Here is a 23,135-nt window from a genome sequence, read left to right as displayed (position 1 = left end):
GCTATGATTCCGATCTTTCGGCCCTGGTCCTGGGTTTCGGTCAGGAAGACCCAGAGGCTGCTGGGCATCATGGCCTCCTGCATCCTGCTGATCAAACATTCCAGATGGCATATGGGGACCTGAAGTTCCAGTGGACGCAGCATCGGGGAAACCTGTATGACTACGTCCAGATCTCGGAGGGCACTGCACAGGACTTGCAGTGGTGGCTCAGGAACCAGTGTTGGGTCAGCGGCAGATCCCTCTCCCTTCCCCAACCGGAGCACACAGTAGTGACGAACGCGTCCCTCCTGGGATGGGGCGGCCACATGGGAGAGGTGGAGATCAGAGGCCTCTGGTCTCCGGCGGAGTCCAAGCTCCATATCTACCTTTTGGAGCTCAGGGCGATCCTACTTGCACTGAAAGCATTCCTTCCCTCTGTCAAGGGGAGAGTAGTGCAGGTGTTCACGGACAACACCACTGCAATATGGTACTGCAACAAGCAGGGCGGTGTGGGGTCGTGGACCCTATGTCAGGAGGTTCTACGTCTCTGGACGTGGCTGGAACGTCAAGGCATTTCCTTGGTGGTTCAACACTTGGCAGGTACCCTGAACGCCAGGGCAGACGAACTCAGCCGCAGGTGCATGTTGGATCACAAATGGCGTCTTCACTCAGAGGTGGCACAAAGTATTTTTCAGCACTGGGGAGAACCTTGGTTAGATCTATTCGGCACCGAAGAGAACGCGCAATGTCCGCAGTTCTGCGCGTTGGAATTTCCAAGGCAGCACTCGCTCGGAGACGCTTTTCATCGCAAGTGGAGTTGCAGTCTGTTGTACGCCTTCCCACTTCTGCCCAGAGTGCTGAAGAAGATAAGACGTGACCGGGCCCAAGTCATTCTTGTGGCACCGGACTGGGCTCGAAGAGTTTGGTATCCCGAGCTACTCAGTATGAGCGTGGATCTCCCGATCCGACTGCCGGTTCGGGAGGATCTCATGTCGGAGTAACAGGGCACGGTCCTCTACCTCAACCTGTCCAGCCTCCACTTCCTTACGTGGAGATTGAGCGGCGACAGCTGATTCCATTTGACTTGCCTCCTGAAGTCTGTAATGTAATTCTGTCCCTCCACTAAAACGGTATATGCCTGTCGGTGGAAATAATATGTGGCATCGTACACAGCCAAAGCTGTAGATCCTCTTTCTGCCCCTCTTCTGAGGTCCTATTGTTCCTTCTCTCTTTGGCCCAGCAGGGCTCTGCTCTGGGCACTATCAAGGGCTACCTTTCTGCTCTTTCAGCCTTTCTTAGGCTGCCTGATCAGACCTCTCTTTTCAAGTCCCCAGTTGTCAATAGATTTCTCAAAGGCATTACTCACCTTTTCACTCCTATTCCTCATGTGATGCCTCAATGGGACTTGAACCTGGTTCTCACATACTTGATGTGCGCTTCCTTTGAGCCTCTTCATAACTTTCCTTTGCGGTTATTAACTTTGAAAACTGTCTTCCTGGTGGCCATCACCTCTGCTCGGCGGGTGAGTGAGCTTCAGGCTCTTTCCTGCAAACCTTCTTTCCTGGTGATTCATCCGGACAATGATGTGCTTTGACCGCGTCCCTCCTTTCTCCCAAAAGTAGTCTCTGTTTTTCATCTCGTGCAAACTGTCACTCTGCCCACTTTCTTTCTGCCTCCGCACCCTTCAAGAGAAGAGGAGAGGCTCCACCGTCTGGACCCAAAACGTGCGTTTCGTTCTATCTCAACCGCACACAACAGTTCCGGGTTGATGACCAGCTCTTTGTTGGCTACGTGGGCGCCAAGAAAGGCCGGGCTGTGCACAGGCAAACTATTTCCCGATGGGTTGTCTTGTGCATTGAAGCCTGTTACTGTCTGGATAAAAAGGGAGCCTCCGGTTGGGCTGGGCGCCCATTCTGCCATGGCGACGGCAGCTACTACAGCATTGGGGCGCTGTGTCCCCCTGCAAGACCTCTGTCAGGCGGCCACTTGGGCTTCGTTGCATATTTTCACTAAGCACTATTGCCTTGACACTCGGGTCCGGAGAGACGGCTTTTTTGGCCGTTCGATTCTCCAGGACTTTCTGGTGTAATCTCATTTCGCAGACCCACCACAGGGGTTGGTATTGCTTGGGTATGTATTCTAAGGTAAGGAATCTATCACTAACTTGTCTCTTTCAGATGCACAAGTTACTTACTTATGTAACGATATATCTGTAAAGAGACATTAGTTAGTGATGGATTCCTTACCGCCCGCCCAACCTACTGTTTTCTAGGGTTCAGGTCATCCCTTTTAGGGCCCTAGTTCTATTGCACCAGTAGTCGGTCTCTGGCATGGCTCTGCGCTCCTGGCGCATAAAAGTTGTGTACAGAACTGACATCAGAGCGGGTGGGCGCGTCTAAGTAGCTCTGACAACGTCATCTCGGCGGCTACGATGCTAGCGACGTACGCGGAGCCGCACGATGACACCTACCGACGCGCAGGGGTACTGCTGACAAAAACTTTCTGTATTCAGTCTGATGCCTGGGGATATTCGAAGGTAAGGAATCTATCACTAACTAATGTCTCTTACAGATATATCATTACACAAGTAAGTAACTTGTGCTTTCAGTAGTAAATTACTTGTATGAACACAGTTCAAAATTGCAGTGTAACTTGTACTGGTTTTGGTTACAGTTTTAAGTAAGCAGTTTGCAACACATTGCAGGTATAGTACATTCAAATGAATGCTCTTTTTAAGTAAAATGCAGTTAATTATTTTTCAGATTACTTTTACTAACACAAGGTTGGATCCTAGATTCAGCCCTGGGACATTTCCTGAAAACAGGTGAGTAAATGCGTTTTAGTTAGAGGTACGATTTTTAAAGAATATTATTGCATTTCAAAAGTTGACACTTAACTTTTTCACATAGAATCACCAATGTTATCCTATAGGAGGAAATTCACTTAGCAGGTAAGTTATGTTAACGATACTTATTCTTAATCTAGGGATCCAGCACTGGGACATTTCCTGAAAACAGTTGAGAAAATGGGTTTTGGTTATTCGGCTGATATTTAAGGAATATTTGTAATTTTCCAAAGTCAACACTTAAACTTTTTGGCAGAAAAAGTGTCTATGTTATTCTATGAGGAAAAAGAGGTTATCGATTTCCAAGTAGGTAATCGGTCTTTTGAGTTAGGGTTCTGGGGTTAGACACAGGGGTCTCCCAGGGCCAGTGATGCACTGTTGTTGCACACCCAGTGGCACTAGGGCGGCCGGGTGCAGATTGTTGAGGCCCAATGTTATCCTATGGAGGATAGGGGGACTCCGGTTGGTGGCTGCTGGCAAGCAGGCCACGGGGTTGTGGTAGCAAAGCTCCTAGGGTTCAGCTCAGGGCAAGTTGGGGACCAGGTTTGTACAAAAGGGGCACCCTCAGCGGCACTAGGGCGGCCGGGTGCACGGTGCTGTTTTGAGGTCGGGTGCCCTGTTGATTTCAATGGAGATTCTCCGGGTCAAAGAAACACTGCAGGCCAGGGACGAGGATCTTCCAGGAATGACCACCACTTCGATGGGTAAGTTGGGATGTAGAGGGTTGGTTAGGCACCGCTGGTTTGGGCACACAAGGCCGTGGGGCGTCTGGTGCAGGGGTGCCTTGGGACATTGGATTTTCTTACCCGCTCTGGTTGCGTGGGGGGGGGGGTCCTCTGGATTGAGGCTGCAGGCGTCGTCAGGAGGCTTGAGGCAGGTCAGGGGTCGCCGAATCTCGGGTCAGGATCGCCGATTCTTGGGTCAGGATCGCTGGGGGGACCACTCGTGGTGTTTTTCCACTCAAGCTCGGGCCGGACTTGGCGGGTGCAGAGTGGGCTGGATTCGCGGTTTCTGGCTGGCACCGGAAGCTGCAGTTCAAACATGTCCGGTGTTCACAAGAGAAACAGCTTGGAAAGTGAATGCAGGCAGGTCCTCCGGAGTTTTTGAGGTTGCTGGACACGCCAGGGTTTTTGCAGAAGCAGGTTCGAGGGGAGACAAGCCTGTACGGCTGGGGCCAAGTCAGTGGGCATCGTCCTCTTGTTAGATCTGCACAGCTTCTCGTCCTTCCTCTTTTCTTGTGGTTGCTGGATCTGAGGAAGGAAGGTTCAGGGTGCCCCTAAATACTAAATTTAGGGTTGTTACAGGTAGGTAAAGGGCAGGGATCAATGGGTCCCTTCCCTGGGGTGGGTACACCCCCTATTCTGCCACTCTCCAGTGGGAGGGGGGCAGGAGCTTGTCCCTGGTTGGCCCCCCCATCCTCAAGATGGCGGGGACTCGAGGTTGTGCTTCACCTCGCCTCCACCTCCTTAGGGGTGGAGTTGGCAAAGGTGGGCACACCTCCCTTCCTCACTTGTTATTCCCGCCGGTTCTCCTGCCCAAAGTGGGGGGTAGAACCAGTGGGGACCAGTTGCTGAAAGCAGCAAATGGTCTGGAGAGGCTCACAAAGGCAGCATGCCTTTGAAGCTTCTCCTTCGTGAACCCTGCCCATCCTGGGGGAGGAGACTTGGCACCTCGTCCCAGGATGTGCATTGTTTCAGGCCTCCGAGAGCAGCAAGCTCTCGACCCAGGGGTCCAGAAACATGTCTGGTGGTGGCAGCCTGCGCAGCCACTCAGTCAGGTCACTGGAAGTTGATCGAGTTTCAGGGGGCATCTCTAAGATGTCCTCTTTTGTGCATTTTACATTAAATCCCACACTGGCATCATTGTGGGTTTAATGTGCTGAGAAGTTTGATGCCAAACTTCCCAGTCTTCAGTGTAGCCATCAGGGTGCTGTGGAGTTCGTAATGACAAACTCCCAGCACCATATACTCTTAATGGCAACACTGCACTTACAGAGCCCAGGAATGGACTTGGGCACTGTAGGGGTACAGGGCTCATGCACCTGTACCCTCACCACTGGCATAGTGCACCTAGAGGGGTGACTGATGTATTCCAGGGCAGTGGTTTGTGGGCATGACACACAGGGATGTGTGCCATGTCGACTCTTTGTTTTGTTCTGCACCAAGACACACAGCCTGCAAAGGCAGTGTGAGTGTCAGGGTACAGGACCTCTAAGGGTGGCACAATAAGTGCTGCAGGCCTTAGAGGCCTTCTCTGGTCACAGAGCCCTAGGTACCTGTGGTACCATTTACCAGGGGCTGACGTAGCCAGAGATGCTAATTGGGTTTAGGCTTCAATGCAGGTTTAGAGAGGGAACTCAGGCCCTGGGCACCTGATTGGCAGGAGCCCAGGGCACACTCAGTCAAACCACATCAGCAATTCAGCAAAATGTGTGGGCATGCCGTGCAAGAAAGAGGGCACTTTCTCACAAAGAGTTGAAGACAAAAGGGGCTATAGAGCTAGTTCCAAAACAAGAAAGAAACAAGGGAAACTACTCAACATTCTTCTTGATTCCAAAGGTAGATAAGTCGCTTAGACCAATCCTGGACCTCCAATTTCTAAAGAAGTTCATAAAAACTCTAAAGTTCAAAATGACTACACTGCTAGAGGTAATACCACAAATTCAAATAGAGAATTTTATGGCCGCTGTAGATCTAAAAGACGCCTATCTGCGCATACCCATGAATGCAATTCACAAAAGATTCCTCAGATTCATTGTGAACAAGGAACACTACCAATTCAAGGTATTGACCTTGTGGCAAAAAATCTGCACCAAGAATATTCACAAAGTGCCTAGCAACAGTAGCAGCACACTTACGGAGACAGGAAATACATGTCTACTCCTACAGGCTGGTAAGAGCAAATTCATAACAAAAATGCAAACAACACATGGAACAAGTGACAACACTATTCTAGCTAGGATTCTCCATTAACATGAAAAAGTCTTCACCAGACCCGGAAAAAGAAAAGATCTTCCTGGGTGCAAGACTAAATACTATAAACTGGAAAGCATTCCCAAGCCAGAAGAGAGTAAAGTCACTCCTAAAGGAGACACAACTCTACCAGAAGGGGTAAGCTCTAACAGTGAGGACGGTGGAGAAGCTGATGGGAATGATGGCATCTTGCATCCTGTGAATACTGCACACAAGGCTGCATATAAGACTACTCCAGGAATGCTTGTTGAATCAGTGGTCACAGTCAACAGGGAGTTGGGAAGATCTAGTGGTTGTCACGCAGAAAGGAAAGAAAGAAATAGTGTGGTGGAACAAGATACATATTACAAGGAAGGAAATTATACAGCAGACTCACACAGTGACTATAACAGACGCCTCACAGGAGGGATAATGGGCACACACAAGCAACCTCAAGGTCAGGGGGTTCTGTAAGGACCAGGATGCAGTACAACACATCAGCTTCCTAGCACTAAAGACAGTTTTCTTAGCCTTAAAAGCCTTTCAAAGAGAGCTTTGCGGTAAATCTATATTGATTCAAACAGACATGACAACCACCATGTTGTTCATCTACAAATAAAGAGGGACACAGTCAATGCCACAGTCCAAACTAGCACAGGAAATATGGTTCTCTTCCAGGGGATCCTCATCAATAGTCATAAGCATTAGAATATTCCCGCCCATGCGCGAGACCCCGGAAACACTATATTATATGTGCCCCACATATATATATCCATATATATATATATATACATATGTATATGTGTGTATATATATAAAAAAATAAGCAATTGCAGCCTAATAAACACCAGAGCTGAATCATGCTGTAAGGAATTTCCACCATACATGAAAAACATGCATTAGAAACAGGAGAAACAACATTTGTTTAGAAACTGTTTTAATGCTCAGCATACAGTAGAAATTCTCATAAATCACTGGAAGCTCCCAGGCTGCATTGCAAATACCCAGTCTAAAAAGACTGAAAAGCTAACCTGTAGCTGCATAGCAATAAACTGACACCGTGCCTTTAAGGCACTCCTGAACCCCCAGCTTCCCATCATGCCTCAGGGGTGACAGTTAGGTCAGTTGTTCTTTCCGGCTCCTTCAGGAAGGATCCTGGCAACGCAGCTCCACTCTTTTCTGCTTTTTGTCAGAAAATCTTAACACTTTTCACAACTTTTATTCCTTACTTCGACGTCTTTCATCTTTTGAAGTAAGAAGCTGTCTTTTTTGACAGGTTTGGGCATTTTTTTTTAACAACTTAAAATGCCATCTCTTTTTGACTCTTGCCCTTCTTGTGGTTTAAAGAAGACCAAAACAGACTCTCACGAGGTCTGTATTCTTTGTCTACCTGAGGATCATGATCCTAAGACCTGCCCTCACTGCCAGCACCTGTCCAGAAGAACCTTAAAGGACAGGGAAAGAATTCGCCTGTATGGCCTGGCAGATAAATCATCTAGAGGAAGGTCTCCGGTAACGAAGGGCTCCAAGAGGTCTAGAACGCCTTCTAGAAGCAAGTCCTCGCGTCCTTCTGCTTCAGCGTCGGCTCGGCGCTGAGACAACATCTTCAGGTGGGTCATTTATCTAAGAAAATACCTTCGACAGTGCGCTCGGCGTCGAAAAAAGGTACGCCGTCGAAGATTCGGGATTCTCCGCTGTCGTCAACCCGGCGACGATCGGCGTCGGGAGACAAGACCCCTCCGCCGTCGTCAACCCGGCGACGATCGGCGTCGAGGAACAGCGACCCTCCGCCGTCAACTCGGCGACGATCGGCGTCGAGGAGCAGAGACCCTCCGCCGTCGTCAACTCGGCGACGATCGGCGTCGAGGAGTGTCACCCCTCCGCCGTCGTCGGCACGACGTTCGGCGTCGAGGGCAGGCTCACTTCTGTCATCGCAGTCCCATCAGCGATCGACGTCGAGAGCAAAGACTCCTCCGCCGTCGTCAACTTGCCGACGATCGGCGTCAAGGATGAGGTCTCCGTCGTCGTCTCGACGGCGTTCGGCATCGAGGGCGAAAAATACCCCTCCGCCGTCGTCTCGCAGACCTTGGACGTCGAGATTGGACATAGCTCCGCCGTCGTCTAGACGACGCTCGGCGTAGAGAGAGAGAGTCCCTCCGTCGTCGGCTTCACATCGCCGTTCGACGTCGAGACACCATTCTTCACCTGCTTCTCATCGGCACCGGTCGCCGTCAAGACGGCGTTCAACGTCGAGCAGACGGGAGGTCCAACTAGCGAGAAGTCAGGAGCCAAGATCGACGTCTGGAATGCGTGCAGGTTCGATGTCAAGAGCACGCTCGGCGTCGAGACAGGCCTCGGTGAGGTCTGGGGATGGATCGGTGGTCCTGGTGACGGAGTCAGCCTCGCGCCATTCGTCCTCTCACTCTTCCAGGAGGACTTCTTCAAGGTCAGCCTCTCCGAAAGCTGCTAGCCAGGTCCGCAAGTCTCCTTCAAGACAAAAGGAGGCCCCTTCTGCTGTTGCCCTTACGTCACTGGCAGGACTCCGGGGCGACAAGGCGATTGCAGGAGTATGCCGGTCTGGTTCGTAGATCTCCTATTCAGAGATTGGTGGACGAAGTGGACAGAGTGGGTTCTCCCAGACATAGGCACAAGAGGTCCCCTGAGAGACAGCACGATAGATCGCGTTCACCCAGGCGAGAAGAACGCGCAGTCAGATCACGAGAAAGGAGGCACCGTGCTCATCGGCGAAGTAGAAGAACAACATCTACTTCCTCGACTTCCTCTACCCGGTCCTCCAAGAGGGATTATTCCCCCACACTATCGGACAGCCCGGTTTCCAGGGTCTCTCCCATAGATGACATTAATACATACCATGAGGTTCTGCAGAGGGGTGCTCAGAAGCTCAACATTGAGATGTCTGTTCCGCAGGTCACGACGAAAGTGATTTTCGAGACTCTTCATCAGAAGACTGCATCTCGGCCATTGGTTCCTGGGATCCTTGACCCGGTCATGGACACTTTTTTAACTCCAGCAACCATCAAAGCGGTGCCGGCTCACATCCTAAAGAAATATAAGCAGGCTTCCTCGGATCCGGTCTTTGTCAAGACGGACCCTCCTGCAGACTCAGTCATCGTGGCGGCAGCAAAGAAGACGCATGCTGTAACGGCCACTTCTTCTGTTCCACCGGATAAAGAGAGCAGGTCTCAGGACTCGTGGGGTCGCAGAGCCTGCACTTCTGTGGCTGCATCACTTAAGGTCTCCAGCGCGGCTGCGGTGCTAGGCCATTATGACAGAGCTCCCTGGGACTCTTTGGAGGGGTTCAAAACCAAGCTCACAAAGGAAGACCAAAAGGATTTTGACGAGATAGTCACTGAGGGATCTTTGGTGGCAAATCAAATGATTAGCACAGCGGCAGATGGTGCGGTGCTATCAGCGCACTCTTACGCGCATGGATTATGCACCAGGAGATCGTCCTGGTTAAGATTGACAGGACTAAAACCAGATGCGCAGCAGAGGATCTTGAACCTCCCATTCTCTGGCTCTTCTCTCTTCGGCACACACGCAGATGAGGAGATGAATAGAATGAAGACCGAGTTGGACACCCTCAAGGCGGTTGGGTTGGAGAAAAAGAAGGAATTTAAACGCGGCTACAGATCCAACCAGCGCAAGGGGCCTCAACAGAGGGTTCAAACCCCTCAGTGGTCCCAAAACAAGAACATGGGGAAGTCCCAGTTTCGGGGAGGAAAGTCCAACAGAGGTAGAGGGGGTCACCAGCAGCAGTCCTCTACCACGGGGAGAGCAGGAGGGAAGTCATGAGCAGTGGCTTCCTCTGCCGCCGTTGCCCACTCCAGTGGGAGGAAGTGCTTCACAACATCTGGCAGAGTGGGACAGCATCACAAATATACTGCGCAATGGATATGCGCTACGTTTCCGTGCGCTTCCAAAGGACATACCACCGAAAAAGTCTCGTCCTCACCAGTTAAAGCTGCCTCGAAGGGAGGTGAGGGCTCTTCTTCAAAAGTAGGCTATAGAAGAGGTTCAGCCCTCTCAAAGAGGAAAAAGATTTTTCTCCAGGTACTTTCTTGTCCCCAAAAAAGATCAGGAGCACAAGTTTCGACCGATCCTGGACCTTCGACTTCTGAACAAGGTCATAGTGAAGGAAAAGTTTCGCATGTTGGCCCTTCACCAGATATGTCCACATCTGCAAGTAGGGGATTGGATGTGTTCGGTGGACCTCCAAGATGCGTACTTCCACATTTCCATTGCAAAACGTCATCGCAAGTACCTACGGTTTGTGGTCGGCCACAAACATTATCAATACAAGGTCCTGCCCTTTGGACTCAAGTCGGCTCCACGAGTCTTCACCAAATGCATGGCAGTGGTGGCAGCTTTTCTTCACAGAAAAGGTCTCTTCGTCTATCCATACTTAGACGACTGGCTGATGAAAGGTCCATCCCCGCTGCAGGTGAGGCACGACTTCCAGATCTGTCTACAACAGTTGCACGATCTCGGCCTTCATGTCAACATGGAGAAGTCAGTGCAGCAGCCCACCCAGACCATCCACTACCTCTGCTCCGTTCTGGACACAAGCGTAAGAAGAGCGTATCCTTTGGAGGAGAGACTGTCTTCGATGAGACAGAAGTGCAGGCTTCTGCACCAGGTGCAGAATCCGACAGTCCGGCAGGTGGCATCCCTGCTAGGATCCATGGGATCCTGCATCTTTCTCATTCCCAACGCCAGGCTGAGGATGCGGCCTTTGCAGCAGACTCTGGAGGACCAGTGGGATCAGTCAACAGGTCGCTGGGAAGATCAGATATGTCTCTCCCAGGCGGCGAGATCCTCCCTCACATGGTGGACTCCGCAGCGGAATCTGATGGTGGGAGTCCCTTTTCACCAGCCACTTCCAGTGCAATCGGTGGTGACAGACGTGTCTCTGCAAGGCTGGGGGGCACACATGGGGTGCCTTCAGATACAAGCACGGTGGTCGGCGAAGGAACAGACCTACCACATCAATATGCTGGAGCTACGAGCAGTCCACCTTGCTCTGAAAGCTTTCCTACCGGCAATCGAGTCCGATTCGGTCCTGGTCCAGGCCGACAACACGACGACCATGTTCTACCTAAACAAACAGGGTGGAACTCGGTCGCATCCTCTTTCCCTGGAGTCACAGGCGATCTGGCACTGGCTTCTCGCCCGGAACCTTTCGGTGGTGGCAGTACACCTTCCAGGAGAGCTAAATGTCAAGGCAGACGCACTCAGCAGGCACTTCGAAGATCAGCCAGACTGGGTGCTACACGACGATGTGGTGGCGGACCTTATCCATCGTTGGGGTCGTCCGGAAATAGATCTATTAGCAGACGACGAAAACACAAAATGCTGCGCCTTCGCGTCCAGATTCCACCGTCCAGGGACAAGGGGGAATGCGCTTTTGATGGACTGGTCAGGGACATTTGCCTACGCCTTTCCTCCTCTGCCCCTGATCCCGAAGGTGGTGTCCAAGCTACTCAGATCCAGCATGACGATGATTCTGATAGCTCTAGACTGGCCACGGCAGTGGTGGTACCCGGACCTTCTTCATCTCTCGGTACTTCCACACAGGAGACTACCTTGGAGGCCGGACCTGCTGGCCAAGATGGGCGGGAGGATTCTTCATCCCAACCTTCCCTCACTGAACTTGACAGCATGGCTCCTGAGGTCCTGCAATACGGGCATTTGAAACTGCCTCCTGATTGCATGCATATTTTGAAAGAAGCGAAAAGACCCTCCACGAGAGCGTCGTATGCGTTCAAGTGGAAGAGGTTTTTTCTTTGGTGCAGAGAACATCACCTTGATCCTACGAAGGGGCAGGAGGATGTCATTCTCCCTTACCTTCTGTACTTAGCAAGATCTGGTTTAAAGTATGCTTCTATCAGGGTCCATTTATCTGCCATTACGGCGTACAGGAGATCACCTAGTCAGCCCTCCTTTTTCCAAATGCAGGTGGTCAAGGACTTCTTACAGGGGTTGAAGAAAGTGTATCCCCCTGTTCGAAACTCTTCTCCTCAGTGGGAGTTGAACCTGGTGTTATCTAAATTGATGGGCCCACCTTTTGAGCCAATCCACAGAGCTTCCTTGCAGCATTTGTCTTGGAAGGCCACTTTTCTGGTAGCCATTATATCAGCGCGCAGAGTAAGCGAGATCCAAGCGCTGTGTACCAATGAGCCTTACACTGTTTTCCACCATAACAGAGTAGTTTTAAGGGCGCATCCATCTTTTCTCCCTAAGGTGGTGTCTGATTTTCATATCAATCTGTCCATTTCCCTTCCATCTTTTTTCCCGAATCCAGCGACCCCGGCCGAGCGGTTGCTTCATTCCTTAGACCTCAAGAGGGTGCTTAAGTTCTACTTAGAAAGTACCAAGGGCATAAGGAAGACCGATCAGTTATTTGTCAATTATGGCGCCATGAGAACAGGCTTCCCAGCCGCTAAGAGATCCCTTTCGAGATGGATTGTATCCTGCATTACCTTTCTGGCGAAAAGACCCTTATCGTTGCCTCCTAAGGCGCATTCCACTAGGGGGAAAGCGGCCACAGTTGCTTTATTACATGACGTCCCAATGTCAGAGATTTGCAAGGCTGCAACCTGAAAATCGGTTCATACCTTTATGAGGCACTACTGCTTAGAATCTTATTCCAGGACTGATGCTCAAGTAGGCCAAGCCTCCTTGAGGAATCTGTTTGGATAGTTTTGTAAGCTTACTGATCACATTTCTGTGTTCTCCTTTGCCCGCAGGGAGATGAGGTGAGGCTCGCTATTCTATTCTAACGCTTATGACTATTGATGAGGATCCCCTGGAAGAGAAGGATTAGTTACTTACCTGTAATCCTAGTTCTCTTCCAGGGGTATCCTCATCAAAGTCATAAGCAACCCTCCCGCCTCCCCGGGCAAAGGATTGAAGATATTGTTAGCACTTTGTACCATGGCTTTTTCAGTCTCCGCAAAGAACAACTGACCTAACTGTCACCCCTGAGGCATGATGGGAAGCTGGGGGGTTCAGGAGTGCCTTAAAGGCACTGTGACAGTGTATTGCTATTGCTTATTCTAATTGCTATACAATGGGCAAGACAGGCGTGGTTCTCTGAACTCTTAAACCTGGCTCAGACCTGTTGTCAATGCGAGGATTAAAGGTCTTCCATCCAGAACCAGAATCCTTATGTCTCACAGCATGGCTCCTGAACACTTGAAGTTTGGCTACTTAAAGCTACACGAAAAAATAATGACAGTCCTCAAAGAGGCAAGGAAATTTACAACGAGGAAATGTTATTCGACAAAATGTAAGAGATATTCTCCGTGGTGCAGAAAAGGATTCCTAAAAAGATTACATAGGGAAAAAACAATCTCAAGTTACCTAGCACGCCTGCTAGAATGTAAACGATCCTATTCATCACTAAAGGTACACTTAGCAGCAATAGTGTCATACACTAGAGGCCACATGGAAAGAATCTTTTTCACTTCTCCAGTCATAAAGCGTTTCTCGGAAGGAGCAAAAAGATATTCACCACAAATGAGGGTTCCTGCTCCAGCATTGTGAGAAAGTGCCATCTTTCTTGCATGGTATGCCCCCACTTTTTGCTGAATTGCTGAATGTACTTTGACAGAGTGTGCCCTGGACTCCTGCCAATCAGGTGCCCAGGTCCTATGTTCCTTCCCCAAAACACAAATTGGCAAATCCTGGCCACATGTCAGCACCTGGTAAATGGTACCCTAGGTACCCAGGGCCTTGTGACCAGGGAAGGCCTCTAAGGGCTGCAGCACTCATTGTGCCACCCTTAGAGGCCCTGTACATACATACATACATACATACATACATACATACATACATACATACATACATACATACACACCCACCACCGCCACCACAACCACCAACCCCCCCCCACCCACCCCCCCATCCCCCCCACACTGCCATGGCATACAACAGCCACCCCTATAGCTGGGTGCCCTATGCCAATGGTGTGGGCGCAGGAGCTCTGTGCCCCTACAGTACCCAGATCCATTCCTGGGCACTGTAAGTGCAGTGCTGCCATTTAAGAGTATATGGTGCTGGGAGCTCGTCAAACACGAACTCCACAGCACCATAATGGCAACATTGAAGACTGAGAAGTTTGGTATCAAACTTCTCAGCATATTAAACCCACACTGATGCCACTGTGGGATTTTTTTTTTTTTTTACTTATTTTTATTGCCATTTTCATATTTCATACATTGTACATCATTCATATTCTTCAGGTGAGCGTATCCGATCATACATCCTGTAATGGTGTTTAACAACTGTACTGATTGATGATTCGTCACCAGGAAGCATAAATAATGCATACAGTTATCCTGACGTTTAGATCCTGCGATCTCGGGTTCCATATATGGCAAAGGAACTGGGGTTTAACATAGGCATAAACTAGGGAATGGATATGGAGGAATAGGTCCAATTACACTGGCGAGGGAATGTAGCGTCGTGATGGTGAGGCACCGCTGATACTTATGTTTGCCTATCCTAGTCGGTGCGACCGAGAAGTGCAATAGTGTACCTGAAGCTAAGGCTTGTCAAGAGCTCGTGTGGTTGGGTGTCTACGGAATCAGGGGGGTAGGGCCTGTAACTGTGTGCCCTGGATTAGTTGTGTAGATGCGTCGTCTGGTGGGTCCGCCCCTGGGGAGAGTTGCCCAAACTGGTACAATAACATGGCCCATTCCATTGAGATAGGATGCTTGCGGGTCCCTTTCACCTCCTCCTCCCGTAGTGTCTCTTCCTCCGCCGCCGCCCATCTGCGCGTAGCTCCCACCCACGCCGCCAACGGGGGGCCGGCGGGGGATGATGCCACTGTGGGATTTAATGTACCAAGCACCCCAGAGGGCATCTTAGAGATGCCCCCTGGGGCCTAACCTACAATCCACGTCTGTTCTGAGGCTGCCTAGGCTGCCACACAGCAGACATGTTGCTGGACCCCTGGGTAGGAGAGCCTCTGCTCTCATGGGTCTGCAACAATGCACATCCTGGGCGAGGTGCTAAATCTCCTCCCCCAGGTTGGGCAGGGGAAGCTTCAAAGGCATGCCGCCTCTGTGAGCTTCCCCAGGCCACTGCAACCCCCCACTCTGGCGGGAAGTTTGGCCGGAAACCCCAAATAAGGACCGGGGATGTGCCAGCCTGCCAACCCCACCCCTCAGGTGGGGGAGGCGAGGTGAAGCACATCTCCGGGCTCTCGCCATCTTGAAGATGGGAAGCCCTGCCCAATCAGGACTAGGCTACTGCCCCCCTCCCACAGGAGAGAGGCAGGCTAGGGGGTGTACCCACCCCAGGACAGGGACCCATTGGTCACTGCCCTTCACCTACCTGTAACGCCCCTAAATCTAGTATTTAGGGGCACCCTGAACCTTCCTTCTCCAGATTCCGAAATCCAAAGAAGAGCTAGAAGAAAGAAGACCTGCCCTGCAGCTGCTAAGAAGAGGAAGACACCAACTGCTTTGGCCCCAGCCCTACCTGCCTGCCAACCCTCCAACCTGCTCCTGCTCCAACCTGGCATCTCTTGTGGCCAGCAACCTCACAAACCCCGGAGGACCTGGCTACCTTTTGACTCTAAGCCCCCTGGGACTCCCATGAGTTGAGGCTCTACTCAAAATTTACTTCTAATCCCTGGCAGCAGCTCGGAACCGCGAACCCAGCACCCTCTGCACCCGCCAAGCCTGCCCTGTGCCGGAGTGAACAAAGACCACGAGGACGACCCCACAGCGACTGTGACCCCGAGTCTGGCACCCAAGGACCTCCCTCGACACTCCTGAAGAAGCCTGCAGCCTCAGAACCAGGTGCCCCCCCAACCGCGATCAACAGAAGGTAAGATTTCCGACACCAAAAGGCACCCCAGCGCCCCGCGGCCCCCTGTGCCCAATCCCGTGGTACCTACCTAACATCCAACTACCCAACTTACCTCTCGAAGTGGTGGTGGCACCTGAAGAATCTTCGTCCCCGAGCTTGCAGTCTTTTTCTAAACTGGAGATTTCCCATTGAAATCAATTGAGCGCCCAAAGGCTCAAAATCACCCTGCACCCAGCCGCCCGAGTGGCCCTGGCAGTGCATCCTCTACACCTATCAACTTCCCTACTTGCCCTGAGTAAGTGACCTGGAGCCCAGCTCCCACACTCGTGTGGCCTGCTAGTCAGCAGCCACCAACCAAGGCCCCCTACCTCTCATAGGATAACATTGGGCCTAACTCTCTCTGCACCCGGCCGCCCTTGTGCCGCTGAGGGTGAACCAACTGTACCTACCTGACCCTGGGAGACCCTATGCCCAGAACCTTAACTCTGCCAGTCGAGTACTTACCTTTAAACCGATAACTCAATTTTCTCCATAGCGTAACATTGACTGGCTTTTCCTGAAATTTCTTCTAAGTGTGGACTTTTCAAAACTTAAAATATTCACCAAAAATCAGCCGAGTAACGAAAATACTCACCTGCTCTTAGGTGAGCTCCTAGTGCTGGATCTTGGTGCCCAAAAATACTTACAACTCTACTTACCAGTAACCCAATTTTCTCCCCTAGGAAATCATTGACTGTTTTTCTGTGAAATTTCTTCGAAGTGTCAATTTCTGCAATCTTTAAATATTCTTTAAAAATCGTATAATATCTGAAAACGTAATTACTTACCTGTTTTGGGCACCCAGTACTGCATTACAAAAGTAACGAGAGCATACTATACCTGCAACTTGAATTTTCTGCCATAGGGAATCATTGACTGTTGACTATGAAATATTTTGTCTAAGTGTCAACTTTTAAAATAGCAAAATATTGTCTAAAAATCATCACAGTAATTAAGTCGACTTTTATCACTTGATTCCAAGTACTGACCCAGGACTGAATCTAGGATCCAGTCCTGGAATTCCAAAAGTAATCCTAAAAGTAATCTGTGGCAAATAACTTGAAACTTCCATTGAACTCAATGCATTATTGTGTTTAGAATTGTGTTGCCTATTGCAACCACGTGTAACTTTCTACAAAAGTCAATTGCATATTGCAAAAGTATTTATATAAAGCATCTCATTCTGAGAAAGTATATTTTAATGCCTTTTGTTGGTTCTAAAATAAAACAAGCATATATTTGTTATATATAAACCATTTGCCGAGAGTTCAGTTATTGAGTGTGTGAGACCATTTGCTGGCTGAGTGTGTGCAACAAATGCTTTACACTGTCCTCTGATACTGCCTTACTGCTCGACCAAGCTACCACTTTAAAAAGTAAGGTTAAATCTAACTTTAGCCTCTGCCAAACCTCTGGGGACTGTGGACTCTCTACACCCTTTACCTATTTGGGAACAGTATATACAGAGCCACTTTCTCACAAGCATGTAATCTAAATATAGTGCTCACATAGTTAATGAGGAAACCCTTTGAACCATTACATAAAAGCTCCTTAGAAATGCTCACCCAAAAGACTGCGTTCCTAGTGGCAAATACTTCCTTACACGGAGTCAAAGAGTTGCAAGCCCTCCTGTACAAGGAACCGTCCTTTCTGGTACACAAGGATAGGATTGTGATGAGGACAGACCCACAGTTCTTGCGAAAAGTGATCTCACAGTTCCACATCAGTCAACTTATTCAGATACCAAGATTCTTTCAAGGACACATTCAGAAGTACATTGCACACCCTAGATTCAAGGCGAGCAGTGATGTACTATATTGAGAGGGCAAAGCCTCATAGGAAGACAAAGCAGCTCTGTAAAACGTATAGTTTCTTACCTGTTGGTGTAGTTTTTCAGCTTCAGGAATTTCTGGATTCACATGCGAACCCACCCTCCGCCAAACAAATGAGAGAAAGGGGGGAAAACAAAAGAATCTAAAGACAGCGACCAAAGGTGGGAGCTTCCGGAAGAAGCACAACGATGCCATAAGGTGCACCAAATTGAGGTACGTCGACGCCCACCAACAACAAACACAAACATATTAGAAGGACAAAAAATTTCTAGATAAAATTCCAGCCCCAACCACTAGATGGAGGAATAATGTACTGAATTCCAGAAATTCTTCAAGCTGCAAAACTACACCGAGAGGTAAGAAACGATATGGTTTTCCTAATTGGGGAAACAATTGTGTAGTTTTGGGAAAGTGCTCTGGCACTGGGGGCCTAGTTAACATGAACCCAGTGCTCCTTCAGTCAAAATCACATAATTTACCAGGCAAAAAGTGGGGGTGGCCATGTCAAAAAGGGGCACTTTCCTACACGGAGGTTACAACAGGAAACATAACATGGTAGTTGTACTGCAAGCCAGTCCTACCTTAATGATTTTGAAGCACAATTTGAAGTACTCTGGAACAAAAGTCTAAAATAACCTTATTGAGCATATCGAACTGTCAAATTAGTTTGATTTGAGTAAGACATTTCAAATTCTGATAATGTCTGGGACTAACTAGCAAATTCTAAACAATTCTGCTGCATCTTTTGGAAGTTGAAACTGAAACAGTACTGGATGCATTCTCTTGTTACAATTTTTTTAATTTTTTTAGAGAGTTCATTAACACAGGGTTAATGTATTATCATGTACTTAGTTTGGTTCCTATTGTCCCTCACACCTCTTTTTTGATGATTTTGGTTAAAGAAATGCGTGATAGTTCATGGTCTTCACTGTCAATATGTATGAGAAACAACTGTAAATAATGAGTGTGAGTCCCTGATGTAGTTATTCTTAAAGCATGACTGATAGACGCCACCTTAACCCTCCTTTCCCTGCCAAAGGCAGCACAATATGTAGGTGCGCCCCTCGATAAAGTAGTCTTAGTGTTAAACTGATCTAATTTACCATTTATTAGATGGTCATGGAAACACACAAAATCCCTTTCTGTTCCTCTACCTGCAGTTCGTATTATAAGATTTGAATACATTCTTGGAATTCCATACAATTGAACACTTTTACGTTTTCATTCTGTCCTATTATTATTGTTTGCAATCAAAATCTTTGCTTGTTTTGCATTCTTTGTATTCTTCCCTGCTCATTAATAGATACATAAGGAATTGTAAGAGGGTGGTTTTTAAAAATGGAAGGCTGAAAGTGCAACTTTTGTCGTTCCCTACTATCCACAAGGGCAGAAATCATGACACTTATATTCCTGTTATAGCAGTATGTGTAAGCAGGAACAGTGTAAAACGTAACACAAAAATTCTTGTTTTATGAACGATTTGTACTTATCAAGGCTGATTGAGTAAGACAAGTTAAGGGGAAGAAAACACGAAGACTTCACAGTTAGCCAACGAACAGCAGGGGAAAGCGACAGCTGGCGGAAGTGAAGCCTCCAAATAGCCTGCAGTGCGGGAGAGGATGGAGGGAGTTGGGGGGGGGGGGGGTCTGAACGTGAATAGTCAAATCAGAAGATACCCGCAATACAGATGGGCACTAAGGAACGATGAATGTATTAGAGAAGGTTGTTATGCGAATGGAAAGCCCTGAAATGTACTATGATGTAAGTATATGAACATGTATTGTACCAAAGGAAATAAAATGTTAACAACATTTTTTTTTTTTAGATTTGTAGCACCATTAGTGCTAAAAGTAGAATTAAACGACAAACTAATAAAAACGTTAGCAGTGAGAAGAACCTGGTCCGTTGTGCTACAAAATGTTTTGAGTTGAGCAAAACATCTGTTACTAATCTGGACTACGTTACAGGAAATCTGGAGTCATAGGCATTAAAAGATAATGATTTAATTTCCTTGGCAGTTGCAATGAAACAATGCATAATACAGTAGTAATTCTAGCAAAGCCCAGCTTCATCACCGCTATCAGCATACCAGTTAGTCAGTGGCAACAATTGACCAGTCAGTTACTGATCGCGAGATGCAGCATCAGCATCTCCTTTTGAAAGAGATACAGTCACTTCCTTTTTTCTTTGTGAGTTCTGGTAGGAGAGCAGTTTAGAACAACTTTTCTTGCCTTCATGTCATGCACTTTCTTAAAGATGAAATATTGCTTCCCTGGTGTATTAAATCTTAACATTTGCAGAGAATATGTGAGGCTCAGTTTCCAGGATAACTAGATTTCTTGTTTTGCTCATCCATTACCAGTTGCCGAAATCCATTCCCGTCCTACCATCTGCAAAAACCAATTTTGCATCCTCCGTTTGTATTTTTTGTTTTTGGGGTTTTTACCTGTTGCATCGTGTGTGGACCAACCCAAATTACTGAAGCCCCCATGTCTGTGACAACAACATCCATTTCTGTTTATGAACCAACTAGCCATATTTCTAAATGATTATGTAGCAATACAGTTAGGATATTATTTCCGAAGAGTAATCAAGAGAAAAAGATAACTCTGGTATCAACGTCAACCACACGCATGTAGTGTGTTTAAGCTTACAAAAGCAACGTGTTTTCTATTTACACTTTCAATACTTCTCTAATTGCTCGCCTCTCCGCATACTCTGAGGCGCCTCGGTGGTACATCCTAGCTGTAGTTAGAAACCCCAGAACACCAATGCTTTCTCCTGCTGTGACAAACACTCTCCATTCACTCATTGATGTAGTGCCAGTAATCAGACTACTCCTATGCTCTACTGCATATCCGATTTTCCTTTCGTAAGTAATTAAGGCAGTACGGTAAGAATTCCATACAGAATGATTAAAGAAACTGCCTCAGGTTATGGATATTGAAATTTGCATTTATGTAGTGTTTAGCATTGACCATCTATTATATCTTTAACTTTAAATCCCTTCCGAAGAGATTGTTATATTTTGAAAGTCATGAAACCTCTATATTTGCTTCCCTGTAAAGTGCACTGATGTCTGGTTGCCCTTGTATGCACTATATAAAACTGGAAATAAATGTAACGAGTCCTATCAAGGTCTAAGGCTCACCTGCACCTTTTTTCGTCAGGATCCGATATCACAAACTTGGGTGCATCTTTCAAATATTTTATTACTTACTCATGAGTAGTAGATGTTAAAGACCTTCCCTTCTTTCTGAGGAAGGGGTTTTCCTGAACAGTCAGGAGAGACATTCCGGTCATCCTTTGCTTTTCTTTTGCCATAGTGCTTCATACCAACCTTGAGGTAGGAATTAGTGTGCCTTCTCGACTTGACTGCCTGGGACTTGGAATGTAGTTTGAAGAGTACTTAGGAACCGGTCTGGCTCTAAATGGGAAGAAGCTATTGTAGGTGCTGCCTGCAGACAGTACCGTGAAGAGTAAATAGTTTGATGCATGCAGAAGGATTGGTTTCATTCAAACAGTATTAAATTATAACCTGAACTGGAAGCATGTGTGACCCTTTTTACTGTCTGGCTACTTGCAGCTGGCTATTTCAGTGCTACAGGAATGTTAACACTTATTTCTGCACACAGTAGGCAGATTCCTGTTCTGGGTGAGTTAACTGTCCACATTCTGTAATTTACTGGAGTGAATTTTGTGAGGAATGTCTCTGGCTGACTAGGGGGGAGAAGGAATGCATTCTGTAATGGAACTGAATGAGTTCACCCTCCATCCACGAGGCGCCCATATAGAGCTGCTCTATTTTGTGCGATTCTAACCTTTGCTCTTCTTTGGTAGTAACAGCATGACCAGAAGGCAGACTCCATAGAAACTGTATATACGTAATATACCACACACACACACACACACACACATGGTGTGTAACCAAATATAACAATACTTGTGTGTGTGAAGAACTTAAAGTATCAACTCCAAGCTTAAGTAAAAGATATGACACATAAGAGAACTAAACAATAGAAACGTAGATAGTCATCGTCACAATCTGAAATAGGGCAGTAGTTCTAACAGAATGCACAGCAAGAAATCTTAGACCACAGGATAATAGTAGGGCAATGTGAGGTCTTTTACTTGGGTGCAGGTGGCTTTATCTGTGTTAGATTCAACAGGCATATGCAGACTGGTGCACCAGCAGTGTATTTGATCTTCCAGCAATTGTATTTTCTGACTAATTATAGACTGATTCTTGTTTTATCCTATTTAAGACTGGTAGCACAAGCTTCAAATGTCGTGTAATATTTTTCAGAGTTATTCCTGAACACACCAGTAGTCTAAGGTTATATAGGGTGGTCAGCAAGTGCCTCTGCATTCTGGTAGTTTTCTAAGAACTTGCACTTCTGGCTTTCACATGTGTTAAGTCTCGTCAAGCCTACAACTACTGTCTTCAGTGACCCAGCTGCTTCTGCATGCTAATCTGGAAATTGTCTCTGTAAACCTGGTACCAGCAGTTCTTGCTAGTAATCTGTCAGCTCTGTGGGCATATCTCTTTCCTTGTTAGTTTCCAGTTGGTTCAGAAGGGCAGAAAGTTTGACCTATTCCTACCGTCTGTACTGCCCCCTTTTCCTCTATGCAGTGTCAGACGTGGCCGAGGGAACATCTGAATCAATTATCGGTTAATCTTTAATTAGTGCAATCTCTTCTTCTTCACTTTCCCAGGGTAAGGGCAACTAGTTTTAAAGAGATTTTTGACCATCTAGGAATGACTAGCAAGATGTTAACCCAAAACGCTGTGGGGAATTTGGTCTCCCACAGCAAGAGGAGTAGGACCCCTTGACAGTCCATCCTTATCAACCTGGATCTGTAAGGTAATGAAAGATGCATGCACTCTCCAGCAAAACGTCTGGTGAGCACCTTAGCCACAGTCTTAGGCAAGCAGGATTTCACATTTCAAATCTATAGACAATAAAATGGCTACCTCAATTCTGATGGCAAACCTGGTGCTTACAGGCTAGAACAGGAATTTAGACTTATCAAGGTTCACGGATGGCAAGATCATCAATAAAGCTTATTTCAGTTTTTTTAACACATAGAAGGAAGATCAGTAGACCAATGAAGTTGTGGAGAGCTGTCCTCTTACATTGTAAATGAGCTCTTTTAGGGCCAGCATTCCCTTGCTTTCACAACCTTCTATCTGTCTAAGTCCAGTACCACCTCACTAGTGTCCTGGCCACCCTAAAGTCATTAATATCAGTACCCCACCTTAGTGCTACCTGAGTGCCTAGGCATGAAAAGTGACGTGCTCCGAGTACCATGAACACACTGAGGGAAGGGAAATGCACAACATTTAAAAAGAGTACTTGTGATTTGGGGCATGAATGCACCCTCAAAACGATATCCAAATTAAGATAAAATATTCTAGAGGTCCACATAAAAATTCTAGGGAAGCATACATTGTCATTTTCCTACATATATCTCAACAGGATCAGTGTAGCTAGAAAGGTGTTACTTATTTTAGTATCATGTCTAGGGCATGCACCATAATAATTCTTTGGAGCTTTTTTGAGCATTTATTATCGCACTCCTGTAGTAATATGCTTTTTCAGGTTGCAGATGTTTTCCAAGCGTCTTTCTAATATGATTTTTTAA

The 23,135-nt window shown here is 47.5% G+C and overlaps 1 protein-coding gene across 4 annotated transcripts in view; it reads left to right on the top strand.

Moving 5' to 3' along the window:
* Nucleotides 1–23,135, top strand: part of RGS12 (regulator of G protein signaling 12) — an 881,248-nt gene that overhangs the window by 654,699 nt on the left and 203,414 nt on the right. The window lies entirely within an intron of this gene.

This window comes from Triturus cristatus, chromosome 2_2, assembly GCF_964204655.1.
Source record: "Triturus cristatus chromosome 2_2, aTriCri1.1, whole genome shotgun sequence".
Classification (NCBI taxonomy): Eukaryota; Metazoa; Chordata; class Amphibia; order Caudata; family Salamandridae; genus Triturus; species Triturus cristatus.
The sequence above is the reverse complement of the archived record's forward strand: the minus strand, read 5'-3'. Positions and strand labels throughout refer to the sequence as shown.